The 9101-nt window shown below is 39.7% G+C and overlaps 1 pseudogene; it reads right to left on the bottom strand.

Annotated features, from left to right (window-relative positions):
* LOC104913519 lies at positions 1-8261 on the bottom strand (annotated as a pseudogene).
* Positions 8262-9101: the final 840 nt, after the last annotated feature.

Raw genomic sequence — 9101 nt, 5'->3', positions numbered from 1 at the left:
TTTTTCCTGTTTCTGGCAAGCATCCTAGATCTTGTAATTTAATATTCCTGCCAAAAGCACTGGAAACATTTGAGATGATCCTCATGGGATTAAGGACAAACTGTGGATTACATTCTTGGCATTGGACTGCACTGAAAGCCTGCATTTTTCTTGCTGTCCCTGAAAATTTGTGAACTAAACAAATCAGGCTGCAGCAGAATGAAGAATAACTCGATGCTGTTTTATTTCTGCTTCTCAGACCATCAGTTCATTATCAGAATATTAAACTACAAACTTAGATTCAAGGATCTAATGGACTCCTGCTCTTAATCTGGAGAATATGCTTAAGTTAAGTGGATGTGTTTATGCTCATTAACCTCGTATGTACGTTAACAACATGAAAACATGCTGTGGTGTGGCTAAAGGCATGAATTTTAATTTTTTCCTGTACACTGAGAAATGTATACTTGGGCATGAATTCTACTCCTGTTTCACAAACGTAGGGGATGAACAACATAAGGACACCCACAGTGATTCGGATCAAATCTCTAAAAACCTATGCTGCTTTATCTGACAGTGGCCATTAATGGGTACTTTGGGAAAGAGTACAAAAAAGCAGGGCAAGACTGACTCTTCCCTTATACTCTAGGAGGGTAATTTGCTGTTCAAGGACAGCCATTGCCACAGGCTGGTGTTGCACCTGTGTATTTGAAAGCTTTTCCATTATTTTTTTTTTCAGTTCCTTTATGATTCCACTTACACTCCCACCTGCAGTAACACCCTGAGATACTCAGTCTCTTAGTTTGTTTCTACAGGGATCCATAAAAACAACTTCCTTTTCTTTGATTTAAGCCTGATGCCTGGGAATTTCAACTACAGTACTGTGAGAGAATAATCCTTCCCCAACAACTCCCTGTGACATATGCTCAATATCAGGGCATCAGCAGTAGAATCACTGTTTGTCCCAGCAGTGAGGCAGAGGCTGATTAAAAGCTACAGGAGATACAGAGACAAATTAGATAACAGAAGTTTCACCTTTTGCAGATACTATACCCACAAATTGCAAGGAAAACTTTCAGAAAAATCATACTGAATCTCAACACTTTCTGAACATACTAAATAATAATTAAAGCACTCTGAGATTCAATAGATCTCCCTTGCATGATGAGGCCAGTGGTCTGCACTTTAAAAAACAAAGTTGTTCAAGCAGATGAATGACAGATGTTAGATGTTAGCACTTGCAGGATGGCCTGGAATTACGTAAGCTTGGACGTTTTTCTAGATCCAAAATGTCAACCAAACTTGTCAAGTTTCTTGAATGCAAGACATAACTTGCTATCTGAATTTGTGTAAATTGTCAAAAACTATACATGAAAATGTACAGCAAAACTTAAAACATGTCAAAGCAGAGAAAACTGCCTAACAATTTAAAGGCTGTTTATCTTTTACATAAGTACAAATGAAATGGCTGAGATAAAGATAGTACATAAAACAGTCTTCAAATTAGTGAGAAATCAATCAATTTTAAAATTATAATAACTTAAGAACCTTGCTTATTTTCTATATTGTAAAATTTCTCCCCCAAGATAGGGATGTTTCCCGACACATCCATCTTTCATGAAGCCCAGGGCTATACAATATATAACACTGTCACAATCCTCTGTGACCAAACTGCCCTGAAAATGCAACAAAACTGAGTTAACGTGTTTTTAGAGAAATATCTACAGACTAATAGACTATTTCACTGACATAAGTTTTTGGATTATCTAGCAACAATAAAAATAACTCAATTTTTTTTTACATTGGATGGTTCAGTTAATATTTCACACCTTTATGGGATCCTATGCACAATTGTAGAATAGGCTAATATTGTTGCCAACTTCTTGTTGTAAATTTAATATCCTTTCTTTTCCTTCTTGTAGCTAAATACAAAATGAGAAATAAATGGATTACAATGAAAGAGGGTCACAACGATACCAGGATGAGGGAACTGAATGAATATTCAAGTAGTGCAATAGGTCTATATCCTCCACTTTCCCAAGTTCACAGAAGTAGCCTTTTACATATTTAAGAAACTGACTGTAAAAATGCTAATGATGAATTGAAGCCCAATTTTTAAACGCATTTTGGTAACGTGCAACTGAACTTCATAGCCAAAGTGACAGCCTATCTTTAAAAGCAGCAAAGATGGGTGGGGTCTCTATGCCCCATAGTGTTCACATGGCCCCTGCTTTAAAAAATGAAAGCCACCCTCTTAAATCTTCCATGAGAGATGAAAACATAAGAACTTTTCCAAGGCTTCCTATTTAAAAAAAATTAAGGAAGAAATGCTTCTGGTATCTCACATTAATGGAAAATGAGGACATCTGTAAGACAGCAAACATTTAAAACTTGTGGGAGAGGAAAATTTGTAGGTGTTTTCAACAAGTAAGAGTAGAAAACTGCTCTTCTCTGCAAAAGAAGACTCAGGATAACAGACCTAAGAACTGTGTTTCCACACACACAAAAAAAAGGCCCTTGGGGAAAAACGGTAATGAACATGTGATTATCTAGCTAGGGACTTTCAAGGCAGTTTTAAAGAACAGGGGAAGAAAGGCATCAGGACAGTGCTCTGGGTTTTATTACATTTAAAAAGGAATGAAACTGAAGATGTACCCAGAAGGGGAAGATATTGTGGTGCTGAAAACCAGTATTGTCTGGGACAATTTGTTTCACTTAAAAGCTAAAAAAGACCCACAGAACTCATGACAAAACATGCTCTGGAAAGAAGGCTGAGTTGTATAAATAGGCAAGAAAGGAAGTCTGATGCTGAGATGCTGAGCTGGTGCACCTTCACCTCATCAGAATTTCCAAGATCTTCTCATAAGGGATCATACAGAGTAAGCTGCTGGAAAACACTAGTACCAGCAAATGGTAATGGATTTCAGCATGCTAGCCTGCTCCACAAAGCCATTTCAGTTCATGCAAGCCAAATCATTCCTGGCAGAGTTCCCCCAGAGTTCAATCCACTTGAGAAAACTAACTTTTAAAATATGTTACTCGTCTCCAAACAAACAGTCCCCAGAAACTTCTACTCTGTCCTTTGCTGTCCACTGTCCTGCAAAGTACAACACTTACATTAATCTACAGGGGAGGCTTCTCTACTTCTTCACACTCAGTCCACAAAGTCCCTGCCCATAGACCTGCCTCTACACTCCCCACCTTCATCTCTAGCTTGACTTTTTTTGGTGTTGGTCATAATGCCAAGTCCACAGAGCTAGGCTAACAAAAGAGAAAAAATTAAAAATCTCTAGCAACAAAGGAAGTGAAAGCTGTGATTCAGCAGGTGATGATTCCTCTTTGGTAAGACTAAAAACAGACACGTGTTGATTGGCTTTTTAAGGTGCTCTTTCACAAACCACACTCAAAAGTATACAATAACAAAGCATTGTTTGTTCTTCGCCACTCTCTAAGTAAATATTTTCTCCCTAACACCTAACCTAAATTTACCATCTTTTAGTTTAATGCCATTCCCCTTTTTAAAAGACTGAGTGATTGTAGAATTCCCATTGCTTAGATAAACTGGTTAGATAGTACAAATGTCTGTATGTGTTGGCCACTGGAATAACACAAGGCTCACTGGAATAGAATCAGTAGCACATGGATGTATATGCACAGTTTTTGTACAATATTAAAACACAAACAGCAAAACCAATAGTTCAAGATCTGATGACTGCTATGCCTTCTTTAAATGGTTACAGAAAAGTGTGGTAGGGATTCTTCCCCACACTTAAGTCCCTGTAAAATCTTTAGTATGCAATTTTTTTCCCAGATGAATACATTCATTTATGTCCACTGCATCTTCTCTTCATTGCAGCTCTACACTCTGGGAGGCACCATTTCCCTTCTGGTGCTTCTATCAGTCCACACATCCGTAACGGAATCAGTCAATGGGGCAGTTCCAAAATAGGACACCTGATTACAAATGAGGTAGCGTGGCTCATTTGGATCATAGGTCCAGTCAACCCAGCTATTAGAATCAGACTTTGTATTACTGCAGTTTGCTGGAAAGTTCTTGTGCCAGTGCAGATGAAGAATACAACAACAGAAATGAAGAAGAGGAAGATGATGAGGATTGCTCATCAACTTTTGGATTTGTTACTTTTGCTTTTTCTTCTATTTTGTAATCTTTCTTTGATGAATTTAATATTTGCATTCACGTAAATTCCAGAGCTGATAATGATTATCCAGTCAAATCTCTAGATAATTAAAATTTTCTTCCAAGCTGAAGATCATTGTTCCTAAATGCTTCGTAGCTGACTTTTAGACCAGATGTTCCTCTTCCCTCCTTCGTTTGCACTGTGACTTGCACTGCCATGGTAATCGCGTTGACCCCAAGTCCTTAAGGTAATGAGCCCAAGTTATATGATCCCAATGGTTGAGAAGAATTTGTATTGTACGCATTGTATCCACCTCCAACTGTCTCTTTAGTATCTCTGTGATTCCAGCATTCTCTGCTTCAAGTTCCATTCCAAATTTAGCAAATTCCTGGTCAAGTTTTCTCACATGATGGTCTACCAAATCATACATTTAATTAGCCAGCTGTACTTTTTCATCTGCATCTTCCAAAGCCTTATAATAATTGTTTTTGATTGACGTTGTTTGTTCTTCTATTTCAGGTTTGTTTTTCTTCACGTTCATTAAAAAATCATTTACCTCCTGTTCAAGCTGATCCATTGCATTCTGCACATGCAGGTTCATCCTGTGCGTTTCAGTGAACCTGTCATGAAGATTCATGGGCTGCTGCTTGATCGTGTCCAGATACAGCATGGCAGTGGCTGGGCTTCTCACTAACAGCAGCTCATTCCTTCCAGTATGGAAGGCTCAGAGTCAAGGGTAAGCAATGTGTTCCTGGCATATACTTTGCATGTGGTGACAGTGATCGCCATAAAAACAATTATTAGACTAGAATTGTCCATCTCCTGGTGAAGAGACACCTGAGGAAGTCCTGATGGCATGGAGAAGAACCTCATTGTGTTTTTAGATATTCAAGAAAGAGGAAACATCAATGATACTAAGAGGAGCTGAATTTTAAAGAAGTTCTACTGACCCACAGAATTGCTGGGGAGATGATTTTCTAGCTGTAGAAAATGAAGGGACCTTGAATGAAAATTAGAAGAGAGGTCTGTTAACATGATCAGTAAATGCAGACTGTGAAAGGCTGATGCAAAACCTTGAACACTGCAATAAACTGTACAAAAGGAATGCAAACAATTATTAGAAGTTACTGGTTTGAACATGATTTAGTCCAGTTAATTAGAGATGAACTAGAACCTAATGACATAGCTTTCATCCTGCCACCATGCCTTGTGCTGGGAATGTTTTGGACACACAAGAAGATAACACTTCTGCAATCTTAACCCAAGCTTCTGGTGTTACTGCAGCCACAGAGATCAATTTTAGCATCTGGAACACCCTCCTTCCTCTTGCCTTTTCCTTTTATAATTCATCTCCAGAAATAGGCATTAGGCACTCCTCTTCTGGCAGCCTTTCAGCACACTAATTTTTCCCCATTTTCCAGACATGGGGGTTAATGTTACTAATCATAGACTCTCCTGTGACTTCAGGAGGGGCAGAATCTCCTGCTGGCTCTGGCATGTTTTCTCCTTAAAGAGACAAACCAGATGGGAACTCCTGTGACACTGTCTCTGTTATAGCTCTCTTACATTACTATCTTACTAAAAATACTTCAGCAGATGCAGAGCTAATTCATTCAACAATGTAAGGTTTTGTACACACTCTAGCAGCTAAATAATAACTGGTGAACTATAAATCTGACGGTATCTTTTTGCTCACTGTTTCTCAGTGTTCTTCAGCCAGTTACCTTGTCTGCATTTACCAAATGCACACTGAAAGCACAGATAAAAATGTAAGCTACTTTCCTAGGGTCCTATCACTGTAGTAGTTGAGCCTCTTACATATGTGCAATACATACTACCCTTCTCGGTACTGTAAAGTGAGGTAAGACAGAATAATGTGGTGAGGAACATTAATTCAAATGATGAAAAATAAATAATGTTTTCTTTACTGGCCAGCGCAGTTTGGTTGTACATTTATAAACAAGGCCACAAATAACCATTCTTGCATCTTTCTCACTTCTGCAAAAGGAAAGCACATGGGATTTGCTTGAAGTTTCAACTTCAACTTGCTGTTACAGCAAAGGACCTCACAAAGGAGAACCTCACAAAGGAGGACCTCACAGACTGCTGAGGATGAGAGGATTCAGCAAATAGGGGGAGCGTCACATTTTCAGTCTGTCACTCCCCCTCACTTTCACCAGAAATTGCAGCCTAACCAAGTTCCAGCAAACAGCCTGAGAAATCTGGCTGTTTGCTGGTTTTTACTCAGTAAAAACGTCATGCCTTCAAAGTTCAGCAGCAAGTGAATGCTGACCACAACGTGGTAACAGCAATTGCTTACATCTTGCTAGATGTGAGGAAAAAAAAAAGAAATACTCCCCATAATGTCATTGCAGTGCTGGGATAGGACCCCAAGCACAACAGGAAACTAGCACCCAAAAGCAGCTGAACAGAAAAGCTCTGAGCAATCCCATCCAGACTGGGAGCCATGAGCCTCCGGGCTGAACTAGAGACATCAAGTGGCTCTGCCCAGCCTGAATTACCATTTGGTATCAAAGTTTGTACTCAACTTCCAATACAAACATCAGTGAAATTCCCATAAACGTGAATGCATTTTATATTTCTTTTATTTTGGCATCAGCTTTTTTTTTTTTTTTTTCCTAATATAGTTGTGTCTAAGAATCCCACTAAAAGAACAGAGCTTTACCACAGCATGAAGTGGACATTATGCACAATGGTTATCATGAAAATGTTTAAGTAAATCCACTGAAAGTAATTCAAGAAGAAAGTGAGGTATCACAACCCTGTATGGATAAAGAATGGTGCAAAGAGCTCTTAGTGCGTCTGAACTAAGCAATCTTACCACAGCCCGTGAGGTGGTAGTGTACTCCCTCAGCCTCAGATCTCCACTGCAAAGTACACTTCCTTCACTCCTGCTTTTAGGATTCATGTCTCCTGGTTCATTCTGGAATCTTGAAAGGATCCTCCACAGCTGGTGGCAGAAAAGAGTCAAACGCAGAGGTCTCTTTTCCTTCTTACTTGCAGAGCTTCAGCAGCTTCACAGCATCCTCTGCTGCCAAAGAACAGAATCAAATAAAAAACGGCCTAAGCCTTTGAGTGAATGTTACCACTTTATACCCTTATTCAAACTACCTGACAATGAAAAGAAGCAGATAATGAAGCCCCAATTCATGTTAGGGACACCACAAAGGCAAGGGTGATCTCCTCTTGGATACTACTGGTGTAAAACACTCCTTAAATAACAGTAACTCAGTGTTACCAGGAATTGTCACATGCTATCATACAAATCTTGCAGGATCAGGTTTTCAACAGAGCTGTTACTTTTCTCAGGATAATTCTGATGCGGGTCCTCAGTCAATAATACGCATAATTTATAAAATATTAGTAAATCTGCTTCTTGATTTGAAAGAAGACTCTCACAGCTCAGTTCAACACAGTACCCACAGTTGTCACTTACATGTTGGCTTGAGGAAAACTGTGGCTCTACTTGTTTGCTGAAGCCTTTGGTCATTGTGTCTGTCCTTCATTGTACTGTTTCATGGTTGACGTAGCTCATTTCAGAGCAGCTGAGAAAAGAGAAAATCAGTTTAATCACAGTGCCAATACTGGCACACACACACACACACACAAAATAAAATAAAATAAAATAAAATAAAATAAAATAAAATAAAATAAAATAAAACTTGGAACTGTAAATTGGTGCTATGTAGAGCCTTTCCACATCTGGCTCTATGATAACCATACTTCTTATTATTCTTATTATGTGGGACTCTCTGAAAATAGTATCTCCTGTTTATTTCCATGGAAAGTACAATAGATACAGGGAGCATAATAACACTATTTGATAGAAACAATTCTCAGTTACAAAACAATATTTTTCAACAGTCACCATTTTCACCAGTGATGAACACAAGCCTGCATACTGCGCTTGTCAAAATCTCTACTTGTGGAGGTGACCACTGTTGCTGTCACCAGTGCTGAAAAGCACCACCCAATGCCTCACTGTACCCACATCCACTGTTCGGTCTCCAAAGACGTTCATCAAGTGTCAGTGATGGTCAGTGAAGGTCAGTGGGGGTCTTTTTTTTCCAGATGGAGGAATTCAATTCCACACCTTTGCTTCATTTGCACTCCCGTGTGAGATGTCATTCTGTCAGACTGCCCCTCTGCTGCCATCTGTCGCACAGCAAAAATATGCAAGGGAATGTTGGTGGGAAGGTTCAACCTCTGCTGCCATGCCACCATCTGCCCCTGACAGCGTGGGCTGACATAATGAAATAGGAAGCATTACTTTCAGAACAGCTCTTGTAGAAGAAAAAAAAAAAATCAACAAAACGTACTTCAGCTTCAGTGATTAAAAGGAAAGTATAAGCATATATCCTCTGAGATCTGTGGGAAGCATTCCAACTGCTCTAAGCAACTTTTCCACAAGTTGGTCAGGCATTTACAAGCCCAGCAATGAGCATGAAAAGCAGTTATGGAGCACACAGATACATCTTCTCCACGCCTGAACCTGCTCAAGCCTTGACTCACACCACAGATGCTCTGCAGCCGTGGTGACGATCCTACCTAAAAGAAATGTTTTACGTGAGAGACAAGTTGGCTCCTGCCTCCATACCATACCAACTGCCATGCATGACTACTACGTAGACATTGCAATTTGACCCTCACAGACTTTGAATCATTAAGGTTGAAAAAAATATCTCAGATCACCTATTCCAGCTGTCGGCCTGTCCCCACCATGCCCACTAACAGTGTCTCTCAGTGCCACATCTACGCGGCTCTTGAACCCCTCCAGGGAAGGGGAGGGACTCCACCACCTCCCTGTGCAGTGCCCTGTCAGTCTGAAAAGAAACGTTTCCTCATGTCCTCCCCAGCACGGGGGGAATCACCTCTCGTCCTATAAAGAATTCTACCGAGTGAAATAAGCCACAGAAGAAACAAGAAAACTGTGGTATGCTTTGGGAGTCGTCTTCTAAAAAA

Source organism: Meleagris gallopavo, chromosome 1, assembly GCF_000146605.3.
Source record: "Meleagris gallopavo isolate NT-WF06-2002-E0010 breed Aviagen turkey brand Nicholas breeding stock chromosome 1, Turkey_5.1, whole genome shotgun sequence".
Taxonomy (NCBI): Eukaryota; Metazoa; Chordata; class Aves; order Galliformes; family Phasianidae; genus Meleagris; species Meleagris gallopavo.
This window is presented reverse-complemented; position numbering and strand designations above follow the sequence as displayed.